At 39.4% G+C, this 21,843-nt stretch overlaps 1 long non-coding RNA gene across 1 annotated transcript; it reads right to left on the reverse strand.

The window, feature by feature from the left end:
• Window positions 1-1,762: 1,762 nt before the first annotated feature.
• Window positions 1,763-16,626, reverse strand: LOC136012703 (uncharacterized). Its single transcript, XR_010611910.1, has 3 exons — window positions 16,551-16,626; window positions 2,857-2,954; window positions 1,763-2,749 (listed from the first exon to the last, which is right to left on the reverse strand). It is a non-coding gene; the product is annotated as an uncharacterized LOC136012703 (long non-coding RNA).
• Between the last annotated feature and the right edge of the window lie 5,217 nt (window positions 16,627-21,843).

The raw sequence follows: 21,843 nt of genomic DNA on the forward strand, positions 1-21,843 counted from the left end.
CTGCTAAATTTGCCAAGTGTGAGTCATTTTGAAAGCTATATATATGTGAAGAATCAGTTGTCAGTCTTTGTATTCTCCTTGAGTTTAAAATCTTGAAACAATGGTCTGCTGTCTCAAGGAACTGCTGAGTTTACAGGGAAAGCTAAATAGATGCTCTTACCTGAGGATGTCACATTTTCATGATGGAAAACAAGAGTGGCAGAAATATAGAGGAGGTAGTTTTTTTCCATTTTCCCTCATTCCTTTCTTAAAGATCAGGTATTCCCAACACATTCCTGATAGATTTTTGTCTGGTCTGCTTTCAAAACTCTAGACTCCATTACCTTCTGCCAGTATATTCATGCACACCAATATGAGCCTATATTTACCATGAGAAAATACTGCGGTCTATTTAACTGAAAGTTTTATGAAATTTAAATTGACAGTTTCTTATCCTGTGTGCACAGCACGTAGAAAATGGTTTCTTATATTTCTGCAACTTAACTAAAATCTATCTAAAGACTAGATCACCTCTCAGTTTGTTGCAGATTAAATAATCTGAAATTCTTCAATATTTAGTAATACAGCTTTATTCTGTCATTACCAGTCTTATTCTTTCAGTGAACTTCTTAAGCTGTGATGCCTCCCTAGTGCTATAATAAACATCACAGCAGAAGCATTCCTGGTGCCAAAGAGAGAAAATGCACTACTTTGCAGTTTACAAATAATCCCCATCACTTTCTCCTACCACTAGATCTTTGTGATCCAGCAGTATCAGTATTATCTTCTAGTCCTTTTTTAACCTGCTCTCGTACTTATCTAGCCTGCTGTTTCTAAACATGGGCTTTTATCATTTTTTTACCCTGCAATCCTCTGGTATCCTGCATTTGGTGCCACCAAGGTTCATCCTGTTTGTGGTTTCTTTTTTGCCCCAGAGGATTCTTCCCATTCATCAAAATTATTCTGAATTCCCACCCTGTCTTTCAGAGCACCTTTTACAGCTTGATGCTGCCTGCAAACATCACAGCACCATTTCCATCAGCACTGAAAGTATTGAGTACTGCCAGAGCCAGAATATATTGTGAATATAGAGGTTACCAATTAGGCAGTAGCTAAAGAGTTAAAGTGTCTTTGTACTTTCCAACATATATTAAGAAATGGAGGGCCTTTCACCTTTGTCACACAAGGTCAGAAGAATAATTCATCAACCTGCAAGCTTCAATAATTCCCCTAGTTGCAATTTAATATTTGTTCAGCTTATAAGAGTTTGGCTATTTTTGTAAGGACTGAGGTATCCATTCTTTTGCTGGTTGGAGTGGCTCCTTTTGTCACTGACCTGCCTGAACAGTAGACTGCTGCTTTTCAGTATTAGTAAAAAGACAATCTCCTTAGCTGACCTCTAGCAGAAAACCAGAAGTCTGTATCCATAAAAGCAGCTCTAAGATACTTATTCCCCACATCGTCCTCAAGACTCTAGGTGGCTTAGTACCACTTAGCTTTGTCCCTGGCATAATATTTAAACTAGATGATTGGGCAACAGACCCTTTAGAACTGCAAGTCAGCTATAATAAACTTAAACTAGTGGTACAAAACAGAGTGAGTTTGATTGCTGCAATGTGTGCTGCTAGCACAATTTCATTCAGGGAAATCAGAAGTCTAGCTGATCGGTCAAGGTCATTGTTATGATGATGCTCTCTTCTTTCATGCCCCTGCTGTTGAAGGGATGCTTGCTGAGATAATGAACCAGGTTAAGTACCTTGATGACACTTTTGATTATGCTCCTTCCTCAGAAAGGTCATCAGATTTTGGCTGGTAGGTGGCAATCAGCTTTGGAAAGGAAACAAATTTCAGAGGCACAAGCTGTCCCTTTTTCATAATGCAGTGACCTAACAACAGTAACATACACATCTGGGGCCAGAAGGCTCAATTATTGTAATTCTGTCCTGGAAGGACATTTCCAGTGCCTGCAGTTTGTAGAGGGTTTCAGAAGCATGTATGCACACTGGAGTAAGCATCACAACCTTCATGTGAACTGCAGTTTTGCTAAGGCAATTTCTTCACCCAGTCAAGGGAGTTGCTCCACAGTCACTTACCAATGGGCCTCTTTATGTGAACTGGGGCAGAGCTTGGGAAGCAAAATCTTATAGCAGGCCCTATCCCCACATATTCCTCTGTTAAGTATTTAAGGACTCAGTGACTTCTCCAGGGTCCAACACACATACTGGGATGCACGACAGGAGCATGCATGTAGCAGGCTGGGTTATGCCGCTGAAGTACAACCACTTGGTTCAGGAAGGCCATGGTGAGAAGGTGCTGCTGTTTTCCTCTGAGCAAGTGCCAGTTGAAGCAGCACAGCCCCAGCCACTCTCAGGCTCCTCAACACCACCCATGGTTGTCACAGGCTGTGGGAACACTGGTTGTACCAGCTTGTCACCTCAGGCATGCCTCGGGGGTGGGAAAGAAGCTGCGGCAGAGGATGTTTGAGGTGGAGAAAGGAATAGTGAAGCCAGGACTGGTTTTTCTAATTTAGTCCTTCAGGTGAGCCTAATGTTCCAACTGCACGGGCAACTGTGGGGTTTGCTTGTCAGCCTTTAAAGTTTCATCCATCTTCACATTTGGCTGAGCTCATCAGTATTCAAAGTTTGTTTGAACTACTACACAAAGTAGATACTTTAGCTCTCTGATTGAATGGGAATTCCAACCAATAAGCTGTTAGTCAAAAGCCTGTCTTCAACCCACTGCTGTGTTTCCTTCTCCATCGTGTTCTTTGCTGTTTACACAGAAAAGGCATTCAGAAGAAATCACACAGACACAAACAGGACCCAAGAAAGCATCCCTACTAAAAATAATAATAAAGTTACCCTTGTAGATACTGACCAGATGTAGACTTCACGTGCGCAGACCAGGTTCTTCGAGTTTCTAGAACATGCAAAACTTGATGCAAGTTTCCCAAACCAGGTGCAGGTTGTACTGCCCTTGTGTTCAGATGATAATGATTAGTTTAGTGGAAATTTCAAAACTAGATTAAAACATTTGAGGACTGCTCACATCCCTGGTGATACATAGCACTCAAATAATTTGCTAATCCAGGAACAAGAAGTGGGAGCGTTTAGCTACATTTTTTAATTTCTTAAACTAAAATTATAACATTGTCCAAGTGCTTCACGCGAAAGGCAGCTCATGAAAGAGGACACGCGCTGTCCATCTTGTGTTTGTGAGTAACTTTCACTGCCCTCACAGTTGGAGTTTTATTCCTGGATTGTCATTTTCACTTTAAAATGTCCTCAAATATTGTCAGTTATATGAGAGCTCTGCTCTAGGATTGTAGTGCAAAAACAGTCAACAGGAACAAATACACTGACCCTCAGTAAGCCCCTCCTATTCCCAGTTAACTTATGTGTCACAAGACACACAAAGGAAAAAGCACTGGTTCAGGATGCACCTAGTGTGCTGAGTGAATATAAACACCGCTGGAAAAGACGCTTCGCGTTTTGGCACCGTTTAGTTCTAAGCAACATCTCCAACATCTCATCACTAGATGGCGGCGACCTTCACAAATTTCTAATCGATGAGAGCTTTATTCTCAGCAGTGCTTGCCAAGCCCTTGCTTTCTCTCTTTAAAACCCACTAGCACTTCTTTCCTTTTGCTTCAAACACTCATCTGCAGAACACCTTTGCAAAGAACAAAGTGTCTATTTTTCATTACAGGTATTTTGGAAAATAAAGGTATGTTTTGCTAAAACTGCAGTATGGTTTTGAAATAAACCTTGTCTGGCTGAACAGAAAGCAACCATCCTGCTTTGAGTTTATACCCATTTTCTTTATGAAGACATCTGTTTTCATATTCAAGTCTGGATGGACAGAGTGTTTGTAGGCTTAATACAGATCTCCTAGGCATTTAACCTGTATTATTTTCAATGGACTCTCCCATCAGGGAAAAATCCTGTAAAGTCATACCTTTCCTTTCAAATTTCCATTAATTTTTGTAGTTGTTTACAAAAGCCATTTCTCTCAGTATGTAGAAAAATAGAAACATAAAACGCAAAGGAAGTCACCAAAAGAACCAAAATGCTACAAGCTGTGATGGCCAGAAATTGTGCGGCAATTGTCATTGCAGCTTGCTCTGATCTATGTAGCACTCAAGACCGAAGAATGGCTTCAAACACACACACTTTTCTAATTGAAAAAATCTATTGATTATTATTTTAATACATTAAAAAGTTTTTCCATCCTCACAACCTAATGGTGTGCCAATATCCTCCTTTGTTTCAATTAAAATTTCAACTTACGTATTTTATACTCTTCAGAATGTATAGTTTGACTCAAGTCTAGAGTCTATATTTATACGGGGTACTACATTGGAGTTTTACAAGAGAAAGAGAGGTGAGAAAAAAATCACCTAACCTGCTGCAAAAGAGACACGTTTTTACCACACAGCTGTTCGATCATCCAACAAGGTGCACATCAGATCAGAGTCCCAGTGTACCACCAACATACCTTTAAAAATATGAGCTACTAAGGATTGACTTAGAAGACAAGATTCAATCCATAAGTGGATCTCAGTGGCTCACTTTCACTCTGATACCTAAATACTAGCAGGATGTGCAGAAATCCTGTCTAGCCACTTTGGAGGGTCAGCATCCTTAGATATGTAAAGTTCTGCTCCCAGACATGGCCGGAAGGAAGCACAGCCATGCTGAACAACACGGCTCACATCTAAGCATAACCTACATACATTAAAAATAAACATTATTATATTAACATAATATTATCAAGCCCCAAGCACAGTCCTCCTGGAGAACAGCAGTAGCATTTAGTGTGACCTTTTTACAAAGACAAGGAGAGACTTTTAGCAGAGCCTGTTGCTATAGGACAAGGGGTAATGGTTTTAAACTTAAAGAGGGGAGATTCAGGCTGGATGTGAGGAAAAAAATTTTTGCAATGAGGGTGGTAAAACACTGGAACAGAGCTGCATCTGCTATTATCTCCTCACTAAGATCATGCCATGGAAAAAGTTATCCAGAAAAAGACACCTCAGAAATGATTGTGAATTGCTGATGCTATTAAACATTTAGGACTGGTTTCCATATCACAGCTCATTCCCATTCTTCATCAGGGTTGTAAAATTCTGATCAGGAGTGCTCCTACCAGTGATGGGATGTATCTTGCCCTGGGATGGAGCAGTGGCTGTTTTGCTGGTGCTACGTCAACCTAGAAGGCTGAAGAGTGCGATGGGGCACTGTCATGTATCGCAGAGCCTGGGTTTCTGAAAGTCACAAGCTCCTGGTTCTAGCTTTTGCTGCTGGTATCTCTGGGTATGGCAACCTAAATCTGTGTATTTTCTGATGTTTATTTCTAAGTGTCTACTTTATGTATGAGGTGTCCCTGCCCATGGCAGGGGGGTTGGAACTAGATGATCTTAAGGTCCTTTCCAACCCTAACTATTTTATGATTCTATGATAGATGCACCGTCCCTGGAGATAACCAAGGCCAGGCTGGATGTGGTTCTAAGCAACCTGGTCTAGTTGAAGATGTCCCTGCTCATTCCAGGGGGGTTGGACTAGATGACCTTTGAAGGTGCCTTCCAGGCCAAACTATTCTGTGATTCTATACAGTAATATAAGGCATGTCCTCTCCCATGTCAGATGAGAAGGTGGCCACACAGTACTACATTCCTATCCAAAAAAAAACCAACTAAAACTAGCTGAACAGGACAAAGGGACAATAGTCACTAGTTATTCCTCTAGAAAACAGGAAGTTTGAGTTCCAGAGTCTTGTGGGTATCTGAACCCTCATTTCAGCAGTGTGAGTTTGTCACAGCTCAGTAGGAGTTAAAGGATTGGAGTTAGGCACAGAAAAACAGGTATGTGTTTTAAAGCCCTCAAAAAATAAATTAGTTGAATGAACACTAAAAATAAAAATGCCTTGAGCACATTAATTCATTGGTATGCCATTGGTAGCTATCAAATCCTGTATTTTCCAAGTAGTATTTGACTAGCTATTGTATTTGACAAATACTGGTAAAACTTGTCACAACATAAGCAGCGCATTTTACTCAGCCACCTCTATTTAATATGCCAGTTCTGATTATTCTTGAGAATGACTGAGTTAGAGGTAAGGCAACAGTTAAGCAGAGAGCACCAAGAACAGAGAAGCATACAGGAAGAAATGAGCAGGATGAACTACACAGCTCCACACTAAAGCTTCCAGTTTCTTCTGCTAAACATGGGCAGTACCTTTCTAGCAGTAAGAACTGCACATAAAGGAAAACCAAAACATTGCTTCTTTGTTTACCAAGGTGCAGTCCAATATGAATTTTTCCCCTTTTTGATGTATGAGCATTCACAAAGATCCTTTTTCTACTGTAGGCTAAAGACTCAGCTTTTGCTCTTGGGGGTGCCAGTGAGATTCTCATAGATTACAAGATGCTGATGCAAAACCTCCCATCAAATGGGAAAGTTAGGTATGAATATGCTCTACACCACAAAATACTTAGGCAACACAATGACCTTTAAAGTACCTACATTACATAATGTCTCTTCAAAGTACAAAACTGTTATTGTGTACATGAAGTAAATAGTCTCTGGAACTAAGTATTCTCTTTCTCCCTGAGAATTATCCAAAATACCCAAGACAACTTGTATATTTTATAACCTCCAAATATTTCTAGTGATATTTGATACTTTACAATGTGATATAATCCTCAGATACCTGCTATCAATGCTGGATTGCTACTTGTCCCCTTTTAAGTCAAAACTGCTTTTGCCCAGGTTGTTAAGACAAATGCTAAGCATGGTCTGAAGCCAAGTGGAGCAAATTAAATTGAAAAATTTATTCAAGCAGCTCTGTGGCGTTTCTCTCATCTCCAGCTCATGTAGAAGGATAGATGACAACTTATAAAGCCTCAGTGTAGGTTAAATCATTCTTCTCCCATCCATCCCTGGCATTGTTTACCTCTCTTATAGGTACATCAAAATCAGTCATTTCTCTCCAAATCCATTTTGCAGGCACCCAATATGTAGAATTTTTCTCTCTTTCCATAAAGAAGACTCCCCAGTTTCTCAGACAACTTCATAACCTCCTGCCATGCCAATTCCACCTCGAATTGACCATTTTCCCTAATGCTTTTAAACAGCTCCATACAATTATGGTTTAAGAACAGCCCATAGCTTTTCTATCTTATTATCTTCTTGGTCTTTCCATTCTATAAGTTCTCTGTATCAAGATCATGAGTAAGCATTCCACCTTCTGCCCCTGAGGAAGGATATGGATATACGCCCAATTATTCTTAAATACCATGCCAGTTTCTGCATTTTCTGTTCTGTTGACTAATCCTTACTACTGAGTCACTGGCTGACGCAGGCAGGAAGCAGACCACAGTGCTAAGCAGCACCAGCTGGTCTGCAACATTTGTTAAGGTGAGCACGTGTTTATCCCCTCATCAGTGATAGACCTGGTAGCAAAGGGTGAGCAAAAGCCTGTTGTCACCCTAGTGAAGCTCATACTTAAAATGCAGTTCCTATTGGTAGCCATCAAATCCCATATTTTCCAAATAGTATTTGACTAGCTATTGTATTCGACAAATATTGGTAAAACTTGTCCCAACATAGGCAGTGAAGACTATCAGAAAGACAGGCCAGCAGCGCAGAAGTCATGGGATACAGCAGAAGGAGGGGGAAATTAGACCTAACACCGAAGTGTAGTGTCCCATAAATACTCCTTCCTGGACCTAATGTATTTGTACTGATTGAGAGGTTTATAATTGATTGAGTGATGCCATAAAACTGGTGGCAGCATGCATAGAACAATGAGTCCTACAATACCAAAAAGTGGGATTGGGAAAGGGGGGAACACAGAGTAAGGAATGAAGAAAGGTTAAACCATTTCTAGTTTGGATTCAAGGAGAAAATGAAGAATTGCCTCAGGGTAAGAAGAGTCACTGCAAGAAGGTACCCACAAGGGAAGACCACACTGCTCTGACGTTTAGTGTCCTTTTTAACTCTCCTCCACTTTCAATACACATGCTGAGCTGATGTGTGTGCTGTAAAAGGATACACCTTTTTGCCAAATGTTGAATAGAAGCAGAAAGGAAAAAAGAACTTATAGCTATCCTAGCATAAAGTTACTGATTGCTACACACCCAAAAGATAGTCTCAAACTCAATCTTATTGGATCAGATTGGAGTACAGACTTCAAAGTTTCTCTTACTTCTTCACACAGTTAAAATTCCAAAAGCAATGTCACGAAGAAGATCCTGACATAACCCAGTCAGAAAGCACTGCATAACACAACCTGTAGGTTTATCAGGGTCTGATTCTAACACCAGCCTCAGCCAAGAATGTCAACGGTTGGATTGCTAATGCCATTTCACAAATAATAAAAGGATGCTTTTCCCACAGTGGTTAAAAATGATGACTCAAATGACAGAGTCAAATAAACAGTAACTCTAAGGCTTTTAAGAAAAGCAAACTGTTCAGTCAAGTCAGAATCAAATGGCAATCTCTTCTGCAAGAGGTAGCTACTATTGCCTTTAGAACAAGCTGTCAAGTGACGCTTTGGTAAAACAGTCTAAATCAGTTCAAATCCACTTTTCTTTACACATACAATGTCCCACAACATTCTTTGGAAAAACAAAGCAGCCCAAATATTCAGTTTGCAAATAAGACTCTTACTAATAGCCAAATTCCTTAATAAATCTTTCTGTAAAAGCTTCTTTCTTGAGTTTCTCTCACTGGACTTTATTTTTGTTGAGATAATCCAAATATCTCAGATTCCAGTTACTCAAATATACTTAAACCACAGTTGTCCTGAGTTTATGTTACAGTATTACAAATATATCTGTCAGTTCAATTCCATAGGAAATTTACATTTGCTTTCAGCAATACAGTTTTTTCAGGTGAGCATCAGCAATTTCAAGACTGAAATGTAGGAACTGTGGAAAAAATTCTACCTAAACTAAGTTGATAGTAAAGCAAAACATGACAAAATAAAATGGTTGGTTAAATGAATACATTTTTCACACTTTTGTAGAAAAGTGAAATATTGATCTTTGTATGTTTTATTCACTCTCTTGTGAAAGTAGCTATGTGGTTTTATCCTTCCATTGGTGACTACATGCTATATAATACATTACACTCTTTCACGATTAATGGCTCCAGTCTCAAGAAAGAAAATCTGCGATGTATCATATTATTATCTCTTAATTGGGAGCTTAGCCTATGAGAAATAATGAAAGCAGGATGTACTGGAGCTACAATTCTGTGAGGCATAGTACAGCGTTTTTCAACCCAAATTTTTCAGATTTTAATTCTAGGTTTTCTTATGGAAAATATCTTCCTTCTGCCTTCACTGATGCCCAGGAATCATTTGGACATAAAATTCTATTTGCTTTTGCTAAATGGTTCTGAAGCTACTGCAAATTCAAAATTTTTATTTTCATCTGCTATTATCATAACACTTGGAGACACCAAGAAAAAACAGGTTGCTATTATGAAGTTAAAACAAAAATAGATTATTTGTTCTTACTATCTCAGATCCCAGTGTGGAAGCATTAAATGTCCCTGTATAGTTACTTACTCATTTTCTCCAAAAGGATCCTGACATCCCATAGCTTGTAGCTCACACTGACTTACTCCAAAATTTGAGAAGGTGCCAGACTTTCAGGTAGTTAAAGAGATGAGATGTAGTTCATGATGTGAATAGGAAAATTCTATTACTTTAACATAAAATTGGACCTATGCTGAAAAGCTGCTTTGGGCAGCAATATAGACTGAGATTTTGGTTCATATTTGGTAGAATAAAATAAAATCAAAAGAGGGAAAAAATGAATGGGAGGAACCCATGCCTGTTTTTTCTTTTTTTTCTTTTTTTTCAAAAAACAGAACAAAAAAAAAAAAACCCACCAAAATAAAAGGCAGTCTTTATCACTTCCAACTTCTGATTTGTCTGAAAAACTCTTCTAAACTTTCCTATATGCAGAGAGAAAACTTCCAGGAACATAGTAGCAGAAGTGACATTATATTCCCCCCTCCAATTAGTCATTTAATATTTAACCTTAAAACAAAGACAGCAAAGATGTTCAAAGGCTTTATAATTAATTCCATCTTTTCTTTTTTCTTTGTAACTTGAGCTATTTAAGTTGCATCCATGCATATGGCTTTTGTCATACACTGTTTTGTTGCTTTTAAAACATTGTGCTGGTCTAATGTGCCAGAAATTAAACCCAGGCAAATTTGCCTCAAAGGTAATTTGAATCGTGTTATCTGGGAGCACTTTAAACTTCTGCTAGCATGAAATCAGAAAACTGTTAACAGAAGAATATATTTGTCATATGTGTTTACGTCACTCCCTGAATGCCTACATGGCCGTATCAAGACATCTAGCCTGTAGAAATACATGTACTGGAGTATCAGTAAAGCAAAAGCAAGCTAACAATCAAGTGCTTGCATGACACAGGGCACTGAGTTCCTTCAGATGGTGTTTTGAGGGAAAGACTTTTTAGCAGGAACTTTTGTGATAGGACAAGCACATTTTTAACCCACCTCCATTACAATTTCTGAAGAACTGGACTGAATCACTTTTCATCCATACACCCATAAATGGGAGCAGGTTATCCGCATTTTTTGCTGTCCTCTAGCACAAAAGCTAAGGACATCTTCCCAGTTCCAACAAAACTGAAACCCACAGGACTTTGCCGAAATAGCTTCTGGGATCCTGGCACTAAGAATTCTAACAAGATCACATCGGATGATGGGGAAGAACAAAAAGGTGAATTTAAGTCTCCCAGCTCCTAGGTATAACCACAGGATCCCCCCTCCATGGGTGCTACAGCACAAGCCTTGATTTTGAATCTACTCCAGTGTGAAGCAAAATAACTGCTCTTGCATTAGTACCTGTCTAGCATAAAATTCCTAGGAAGGGTAAAGGAGATCTTATCACCTCTATTGCCATGGGATGAGATGACTTCAAATGCACTTCAGTACTTCATAGCATTGTCAGCATTGCAGGACTGTGCACAAACAGTTCCAGCATCTCCCATTCAAATCAGGGCTGTTTCTTCTTTCTTCTCTTCCTTCATTACTAGCCAGTGTAAGTACACATTCAGGTGTACAGAGATACTGAAACATCAAGGCAGTTGTCCAAAAAATAAAACAATGAATCACTAACCCAAACAAGAACAAATTAATTCAGCTGATAATGAGAATTATCCTGTATTTTCTGAAGTATAACAATTATTTTTTTTCTGTTCCTAATTAAGTGAGTAAGGAGAAAAGCAACTGCAAACAATTATGCTATTTTATATTAAGACATTCAAGTGGGTTAATAGACTTGGGAATATCAGAGACTATTAATTTAGTTTTAGAACACTTGTAGCTACTCTAAATGTACTGACACATCATAAAATAATTGGTTTGTACATCCCTAACACAAACAGTCAGTACAAGAGTTCAAAATAAAAGCAACTCTATTCATTGAAGAGACACATAAGAGAACTTTCAGCCTAACCAGTCATTCCCACTGCACCACTTAATTTTTTTAGACACTTTGAAAACCAGAGAGGCAATCCAGTCTACTTCACAGTGGGATTCTTTTGACTCCATACCGCAGAAGGAAATTGAATAAACACATTTTTCTGTGATACTAAGATAATACCATCCTTGGAGTCACAGTAGATACTACTCAGACTGTTAATTCCAAGAAGAGGTCTCTTACATGTCTTTGGGCTATGCATGAAAATAAACCTAGATTATTTAAAGCCCTGGGTTTGGATCCTGAGGTTCGCCCATGCAGGGTAACCTCTGGTACTCCAAGCACTGGTGGAAAGCAGCAAGAGCCAGGCTGTGAGCCACCCCAATGCATATTCATCCTACATTCACATGAAATTCAGTCTCAGAAGCTAAGTGCATGCAAACAGGCTCTGTTCTTATTCTCTCAACTCTTTTGCCCATCCAAGCACTCCCAGAATGCCTGGTCTATCTCAATTTTCTCACCAGTTTTCTCCTTGTCTACCAATTCCAGACCTAAAAATGTAACAACCATTCATTTTCAGAGCATTCTCTCTATGAATGACCTCCTTTCACCAGCAGAGTTCAACTAATCTGTTGTTCCCATTATACTGGGAGCTCGCTCATCTTGGAGCCTGCCGCAGTCCAAGCAAACTCTCCCCTCCTGTTCCTCACCTTCAGCAGTGCAAAGTAAGAAATAAATCTGCTACTTGTAAAATGGATTAGAGAAAAGGATGTGGTTTATGCTGATTTTAGCTAAAATTTTCAAAACTAATTGCTTGAAGTGATTGGGGAAGCTGATGGAATTAAGTTGCTGTAAATTATTTTTCCTGTTCTACAACAGAGATACCCCTGAGTGCCAAGGCTTTAGTACAATATTTTGAATATCAAATAGATAGCAAATTGCTAGCACTTAAACATTACGCAGTCCAGTGAAGTACACTCTACATAGGCTGTACAGCAATTATATGGCCTTTCCAGCTAAGTACAGATCACCTTTGTTTTCAGAGATCTTCATTATCTTTCCAGTACATGACCAACTTAACCTGAGCAAAAAAAAAGCTGCTCCTTCAGCTTTCTGAAGTCCTTCTTAACATAAGATATAGACAAATTCATGGCATGTAAGCTCCTGTAAACATCTAATTGTGTACGTTGTATTCTGGATGTCAACTTTCTATAGCATGAGAAAGTTATTTAGACTCATTCAGATTTACATGAGTGGCACAAAATGCCACCACTGTGCCTGCAACTATGTGCAGAGTGCAACCAGACTAAGAGCTCTGGGTTCCCACTCTGCTTCTGTCTTATCAGAGCTCACACTTTCAATAAAGATAAACAAAAAAGCTACATCACACTCTGGACACTTCAGCTTTGTCAATTAATAGCTTTCTCTTTCTTGCTGCGCAGTAGACCAATCTTGGTGTCTCTCAGTTGCTACCAGTATATTTCTGACGACTCTTGGTAGTTATATCTCACTTTGTGCCTTGGCAGTTCTGGTATTATCTTCACCTGCTTATGTTGTCCTTTTATATTCTCCTTTAACAGAGACTCAGCCTGAAATGTGTGTTGCCTTCTGTATATCAGGTCAGAGTTTTCATAGTCTGAGTTTTCCAACGAATCTTTATCTTTTTTTGTGACTCCATCTCTGTCCATTATAACCATCAATTTATTTTTTATTACTTTGTGCATAGCCATTAAGTTTTATCTCTGTTTTTCAGAAATCTGACTCTGCCACCGTCTTCTAACTGCTTCACTGTTGCTCCAGCTTCCTCTATGTAACACCTTTCTGTGCTTACTTGTTTTGCATTGGCATACTCCAAAAACTTTTGGAGTAAACTTGTTTCTTTGAGTTAATTTTTTTGTCGTCTAAGTGCATTTGGCTTTCTAGGATTTAATTTTTTCTTTCCTTATACTGAGCAATTTTTGCTTCTCTTCCTCTCCCCCCAACTTGCATTTTAGTTCACACTTCTGGGACAAACCATGCTTCAGAAGCTGTTTTTCCATCTATAACTACTTATATATTTCTAAATGCCAATTGTATTATGTTTCATTGCTGGACAAAATACCACATAGACTGTCGGTGCTTTAAAGGTTTACATTGTTTCTTGAAGTTTGTTGTGCAGGGGCTGTAAATGTGTACCCTGGTGAGGTGTAAGGTCAGACAGTCCACTTAATGTTGGCAATTATACAAATCATGCAACTCATACAGTCCTCTGCCTTGCATATGGAAGAAGTGATCTTTAGAGGAGCCTGTGTTTACTGGACAAAACTGAGAGCTAGCAAATGACCTATAATAACAGGCAGACAAACACTGATGTGGTCCCTTCCAAACCCTGAGGGACTCCCTGCTCCTTACCCCACCTTGAGCAACAGAGTGCAATCAGATGTATCTGGAGCAGATTGCTATTACCTGGAAAGGATGTGCCACCCAGCAATCTCAGATATTCTAAGGCTTGTCAGATTTCTACCAGGTAGAACACTGGGAAGTTCGCTGCTGGATTCATTCAGCTGCCTATCATTTCCTTGGAAGCTTGAACTGTGAACTTCCCATGTCAAACAAACCTAACAGCTTCTGAATCTGCCTGTCCAACACTGTCATTGCTTAGCAACCACCTTGTCCTCAAGAGCAGCAAAAGCTGAGAGTACACAGATAATGCCACTGTTATTAGGGCTTATTCCCATCAATAGAGTCCCTTCTCGTTTCCCAACTGCTCCACTATCAAGCATTTATATTACCTTTAGTCCAAAGTCTATTGCAGACTGGTGAAATAGATTTCTTTGAATACTGCCAACAGCATAAACTACACAAAGGCTCATGTCAAAGATGCCTATTATATGGAAGCTTCTTTTGCATTAACAAGTCCTATATGGTGTTAGCTCTGAAAGCAACCTATTTTAATGTAAATAAAAAAAAGAAAAAAAAGAACATCCCTCTACGTACAGAAACAAGAAAACTTGTTTCCCCCAAGTTTTCTAGTTTTCTAACACTTACTGATGTGCATGTCATCTCTGCTGTCTTTCTTCCTGGTAGCCATCATAACTGGTGTTCCCACTGTTCACAGTGTCAGTGCTGTGCCCAACATTCTAGTGTCACTACGGGGCATGGTCATGGAAATGGAGGGGTGTTATGCTATGGTACATGGAACAGTTTAAACAGGAATTTTCTCTTCTAGGGTAACACTTGTACACAAAGTCAGTAAAAGTCCTCTTTACAGAGCCTACAGAAATCTGACGACAAACTAAAACACCTAGGTCATGTTTTGGAAGGTAATCTTGGAAGGTTTTCAGAGAGGAAAGGAAGGTATGTACTATTTAAAAATCAGATGTTATAATTATTAGTTAAGGTCACAAAATCTCAGTCAGTAGTTTCATACTTTCAAGATTTTCCAGCTGCTTATTTGTAATCTTTTCTTTTATTTTTTTCCTTCCAGTTTATTTTAATACATGCTAACAAAAAAACAGAAAAAAAAAATCCTGTATGAGTCAGGAAACATCATTTCAATTAAAGTCTAAAAAAAAATCATCCAAAATTTCCAGAGAGAGAGAGAATAAGCATTTCGAAACACTGCTGCAGCTATCTCCACAACTATCTCGCTTTTCAGGAAAACAAGCGAAGAATGAGGCTCTTAGGAGCAAACCAATACTTTTGCTATAACTTTTTATTTGATCAGTGAGATAAGCATCCACAATCTGTAATGGAGTTTGGAATGAAAGCATCAAATCTAAGCCTCAACAGTTGTTAAAACAGATGACTTACTTGTACCTGGGCAGTTTGCTATAAAGAAACATAAACTTTAAACCAGACATCATTTAGATGTAGCACAGCACACGGCTTTACCCAGCTGTCTGTAAGAAAATTGTCTGAAAGCTTTTCTAGTAGAGTATCATTAAGGTATTTTTCCATTTGAACAAAAGCAAAAATTCATACAAAGCACTGCTGTACAACAGTGAGGAATTATTGCATACTACACATGCTTCACAGTCAAAAAAACCAAACCTCCCTCAGCAAGATTTGTACATGCTACATAGCCTATTTAGACAAATGCAACTCAGTGTAACTGTAATGTGGAAATAAAGAAAATGAACACCAGGAATAAGTAGTGATGTGAAGTTCCACCGTGACCTAGAAGCAGAAATCAGAGCCCAGGTATCTTGGGCTTTTTCTCACAATAAGCAGAAAGTAGCATAACTGGATTTTAAACACCTCAAGACTTAGAATAATAGCATTGCAGCATAAACGAGACTCAGATTATAAAGTGACTTAAGAATCTATGTAAATGTTATATGTGGCTCAAGATATTTTTTTCAGGATAACAATGAGGCACTTTCTGCCAAGTGGTGAAATAACCATAGTGCATAATAATGTTTAATGACCTGTTTCAGAGCATTCATAGAACACAATACTAATTAAACTTCATTCCGATTCCCTGATGCTAGGCCTGTAACATTTTATAGCGATGAGAAAGATCTAGCATTCCTGTCACTCAATACAAAGATTTCCATGGTTCTTGTGACTCTGAATCAGCAGCCAAACATAATTCTGAAAACAAAGTTAACAACTGCTAAAAAATTCTCCCCAAAACTCACTGCACGACGTTTTGCACTTGAATTTCATGCAGGTATTTATGCACAGTTGCCCAGTTGAATTTACACCTACCAGCCTCTGTTATGTTTAAAAGACCCTGTGTAGTCAGGGATTTTGAAGAGAAGAGTTTGAACATCAAAAGCTTGCCCCATGGTTTTGCATCTATTTGATCCCACTGTATTTGCAAATGGAGAAAAGCACTCAGCACAAAGCATATGCAAAAAGAAGCCCGGGTGCTTAAATCTAGAGTTAAATACAAATACAAGTACTGCCATCCAAGACCTTCTTCCTTATTTTAGGAACACCTGATCTTGGAGATGGCTCACTTCTCAATCAGCATGCCTCACAAGTGCCTAGAACTCCACCTCCAGAAGAAAACTCCCATATTAGGGGGCTGAATAAGGCAGCACTTGCATACCATCAGCCTCCCTGACAAACCTGCCCTCTCTTTATACAACAACTTTCTGGTCCAAAGCACTCACCCCAGCCTATAGAAGTGCCATAATGGTGGTAGGTGGGCTACTGGCAGATGAACTGGTAATGCTGTTAACCTTCCACTTGGAAGCCTCTCTGCTGCTAAAAAAGCACTAATGATACACAGGTATGAAGAATGAGACTGAAAACCAGCAGCTGACGAGGACACGATGTAACAGGACAAAGAAAGGAGTCCTCAGTTAATCTGGGAAAGGCCAGTGGCTTTAACCTGGTGCTGTGGCATACTGTGGCCTCAGCTGGGAAAGATGCACAGCTCCCTGAGGCAGGGTATAAATGAGGGTGTGGAGATAGGTGTGTTGCCCTGCTTTGCTTGCCATGCTCCAAAATGGAGGGACACAAGACATCACTAAAAAGCCAGGAAGGTGAGGAAAGAATGATTCCCTGTTCTTGAGATGATCAGTTTTGAGAGTACTGCTGCCACATTGAGTTGCTATGCCCTAATTTAGGCAATCAGAAGATAAGCACTGTGCAGGTGATCCTCTTGGCTCCTTCTATAGTCTGGTGGAGAGAAGCAGGCATCTCTAGAAAACTATTTCTTTCCTCCTGTTCTGGGTTCAGCAGTAGCAGTCATTTTTCTCAGTCTTAGTAGCTGGTGCAACGTTGAGTTTTTTGACTTTCAGCCTGAGAACAACACTGATAACACCGATGTTTTTAGTTGTTGTTCAGTAATGCTTAGTGTGACCAAGGACTTTGTGAGTCCCATGCTCTGCCAGTGAGGAGGGAAAGCCGGGAGAAAACAGAGACAGAACGCCTGACCCAAACTAGCCAAAGATATAGTCCATACCACAGCACGTCATGCCCAGTATATAAACTGGGGGCAGTTACCTGGCAGGGCCAGATCACTGCTCGGGTCGGGCTGCGTGTCGGTTGGTGGGTGGTGAGCAGTTGTATTCTCTTCCCTTGTTATTTCCCTTATCATTATTATTATTGGTGGCAGCAGCAGTGGTTCGTGTTACACCTTAGTTACTGGGCTGTTCTTATCTCAACCCGTGGGAGTTACATTCTTCCGATTCTCCTCCCCATCCCTCTGGGAGCAGGGGGAGGAAGGAGGTGGAGTGAGCAAGTGGCTGCGTGGTTCTGGGCTGCCAGCTGGGCTTAAACCACGACGCATCCCAAAACTAGTATGTGGAAAAAAATACTTTCCTTAAGTGCTTGTTTCTCCACAATAGTTGTAAGAAGTTCTGGGTGATAATCTCAGAGGTAGACCTCTGAAGTGGGGTGAGATGAACTCCACCTGTAATTATCCACAAAAGCCATCATCCCCTAATTACCAATAATCTATCATCACAAGCAGTAACTATTTCCCACATTTTTTCTAAGCAGAAATGTAGAGTATTTATTCTAGTGCCCATGACTGCTAGACAGCATTGAAATCAGCAGGTCTTCCCCAGAATAGGTATTTAATTCAGCACTCTGATGCTCATGCATCTATGTTATGCCGTAATTGCTGCAAAAGACATTCAGATAAAGAGGAAAGTATTCATCCATGCCATACAACACCATCAAAAATCACTGATCTCACTCCTCTTCCAGTGTGACTCAAAAGCCAAACCAAGAGGAACAAAAAGCTCCCACCAAAGCTGCAGTAGAAAACATTTTCTCATGGTGTTGCTATGGCCTTTTATAGTTTCCCCATAGCGACTGACAGTGCTTTTGAGAGCTGTGCAGAGAAGCAAGAGGAACATTTCTGGTTCTGCGTTACCTCAGCATCAGTGCTCTGTTAATGTGTTTTCCCTTTCAAGTAACCATCAAATAGACAGCACAGTGCACTTGAGCTAATTTCCCCTCCCAAATAACAGGTAGCAAAAGGAAACCCATCCTGCCTCACTTTCTGCATGCAGAAAATTAAAGGAAAAGATCATCTATACCCAGAACAGTCTGCACAGAAAGCAACAGTGGCATTAAAGGATCCGGTGTACCTCCATATACTTGTTAGTGCTGCAATATCAAAATATTATGTTTCACATGCAAGTGAAAACAGAATTTTATTCTATGATATGGGCAAGAAATCAATCAGATACATACCTTTTTCTAGCAGTCCACTGAAACGTAAAGTTTGACTCTAAAGGCAAATGGGTGTCCATTGAAGGTTTCAATATCTTGACATGATCTCCCACATACATTTTTTGCTGCCATAAACCAAAACAACATGAGAAATATACAGCTTAGTATAGCTGATTAGTTTAACTATTTGGTGGCGCTCTCTTCCCTGTTAACATTGAATCACTTCTTTTGAAAATAAGATGAAAATCTGCAATTATTTAATATACTTTAATTATTCTAAGCAACTAACTCAGTCCTCCTTGAGTTCATATAATTATAGTTGAAGTTTATTTTGGGTTCTAAAAGGGAATAGACCTGTAACGATTTCATTACTGAAAATATTCTTGATGACAAAGCACAAACAACTGAAAAGTGAAGAAACACAACGAGAGGCACTGTGTTTTCTGATCAATGAGATTGCCTCGGTATGAGAGTCTAGAAGCATGTTTATTTTTATGCTTTTTAAGGATTGTGGACCAGGCACAGAAATATCTTCACTGGAAAGTTGTCCTACTACTAAAACACTGAAAATCATTACATGTATTTTACCGCAGTATTACAATATGGGGTTATTTTAATTATAAATAATATAAATGTACTTATAAAAGAATAGAATATATGGTATTCTACCATAGATTAGAGCAGAATATAGAGTAGAATATATGGTATTCTAATAGAATATGTGGTATTCTGTTCTAGCTAATATACACTCTAAAATATAGCTTCCTCTCCAGAAAATCTGTTGGGAAAGGTGTTTCTTTGACATAAAAGATCAGATTAAAGACTACAAGCAAGTTGAAGAAAAGTGATGAAACTTTATTCAGTGACACAGAGAACAAGCAATTCCTTAGTTCATCTGATGTTTTCTGGATTCATGGAACCAGAGCAGGAATAACATCTCTCAACTACATTTCTTCATTAAGAGTATTCACAACAGCTTTGGCAGGAAATGTCACCACATACCACCACACACTGTCCATGCTGTGAATGTCAGTGATAACAGCTTGCAAAGAAGGCTGCTGTATTGTTTTAATGAAATATTCAAATTGTTGCCACTGATGCTTGCATTTTTCGTGTCCGTAGCAGAGAGCTACCAAACAAAACCAAATGCTGACATAAATGACAGCCTTTTGGCACTCTGAAATTAAACTTACAGAAACAATGATTCATTTGTCTCAATGCCTCTAAAGTCATAAATCCCACGGGAGGCAGCTTGGCAAGAGCAGCAAGGGAAAAAGCTTTTACAAAACACCTTTTTGCACCTGATGCTTATTTCCCCATCCCACAGGTAGAAGTTTCAGGGAGATGGCAAGGCGAATTGTTGTGATGATGACCTGAGAGATGCTTTTTATTTGTGGGCCTGTCAGGCCATTTCTCCATCCTAAGTAACAGTTGTCTGGGGGGACATAAGGGGTACGTCCTAAGACAGTGGGCTGGTGAAAAGCAAGGAGCCCTGGAAAAATTTCATCCAACCTCTGCCTCTCCCTCTCTTGCACTGAAGTTCTTTCCCCTCCAGCAACTCCATCAACATTTTGAGTGGGGAAATGAGGAGGGAATAGAGACTGCACAAAGGCTTGGTGTAGGGAAAGTGCAGTCCAAGTGCTGTACAGATACTCACATTCCTCCTGCTAGTCTGCTTCCTATGCAATCAGACATTGAGTAGAGGGGTCTCTAGTATACTACTATACCCCTAGTGTGATGTAGGTTATGATACCTTTTTAGGGATGTAAGGAGCAACCCAGGAGCACCACATTCACCAGGAACAACCGGCGATTACAGACAACCATAAATTTCAAACCCACCATGCTTCTGAATGCACAACACGTTTGCCAAGTCCTACAGAGCACTGATATTATTTACTGTAAACTATTCAGTCTTTGCTAAATTGAGATGTCCAAGTAATAACAGCACAGCTGAATGAATTTGATATACTCACCCGAACCCAGATCGAAGCTGTGATGCTCTTGTTCTTTGGCCAATATCCATGATAAAACAAAGGCTGTTAGTTATGAAATATAAGCTCTACTTTAGCAGGTTGTTTCTCTCCATTAAGTGCCACATTATAGGCTGGCAACAGTCTAAAAATGCTTATACATCATTACAGTGGAATTTATTCTATTACTGCTTAGCTTAAAAGCAGTATTCAAACATGGATTGTGTGTGAATTCTGTTGCAATTGGGTAAGCAAACTGTGAATGATTAAAGTTCCTATGGACCTGCAGGTTTCTTAAGATACAGTGAAACAGTTTGTCATAAATATGCCCGTGGAATATTATGAAAACATTCTCTAGTCAATGTGCATTCAGCAGGAATATTGCATTCATGTTATTTTCATTTTATTAATTTTAATATGGAAATCAGAGCTTCATTACAGTGCAACAAGAAACACATAATAATATAAAATTTCAAAGCATACAAATAAAATTATGCCTTACCAGCTTTCATTTCCCCACAGCATTCTGCAAATAATATAAACAGAATTTGTGTTTCAGGATCGGTGTGGCATAACCAATTTTGCTCAGGCACAAAGCCAAGAAAACACAAGTTCTAATCCCTACCCTTGGGCTCTCAATTCAACACTGCACTTATGTCCCTATGTAACTTTAAGAAAAAGCAATGTTGTTGAAGTCAATGAGTCTACTTCACCATTTGTGCATTTTCCAAGTGCCGTGCTCAGCTGAGGTGCTAAGCTCCTTCTTGTAATTTCCTTGTTCCACTTATAATAGGAGTAATACTTAACTGTCACAGTAGTGCTGTGAGGCTCCTCATCTGTATTTCTGATGAACTATTACAGCCCTAACACTATGGAACAGCAATGCTTTGTGGTCTTTAACATGTTTACTTATTTAACATAAATTCCATTTACTAACATAATGTCTCCTGATTTTAAGGAGTGCCTCTCTTTCACATTAGCAATACTGGAGTTGTTATTACAAGAGTGCAACTGAATTCCCCTCCCACCCTACCAGCCTTTGGTGAACTCACCTGGACTCTGCTACAGTCCCTCTGCTGCTTTGTACATACCATCGCTGTCTTCGTGAGCTTTTTATTTGAAAGGTTGCCTGTGTATGCAGGCATTTAAAAGTTGTATCATTTTAAAGCTGGACCAACACTGCCTTCACTGTGTCCCTACAGCTTTGCAGCTGGTGACTATCTGCACCTTCAGGTCTCTCCCTCTTGCTTTGTACTAGCTCTTGTTCCAGATGCAGGAATTTCCTCCTGCTCTTGACATCAGCC

Source organism: Lathamus discolor, chromosome 4 (genome assembly GCF_037157495.1).
Source record: "Lathamus discolor isolate bLatDis1 chromosome 4, bLatDis1.hap1, whole genome shotgun sequence".
Lineage (NCBI taxonomy): Eukaryota > Metazoa > Chordata > Aves > Psittaciformes > Psittacidae > Lathamus > Lathamus discolor.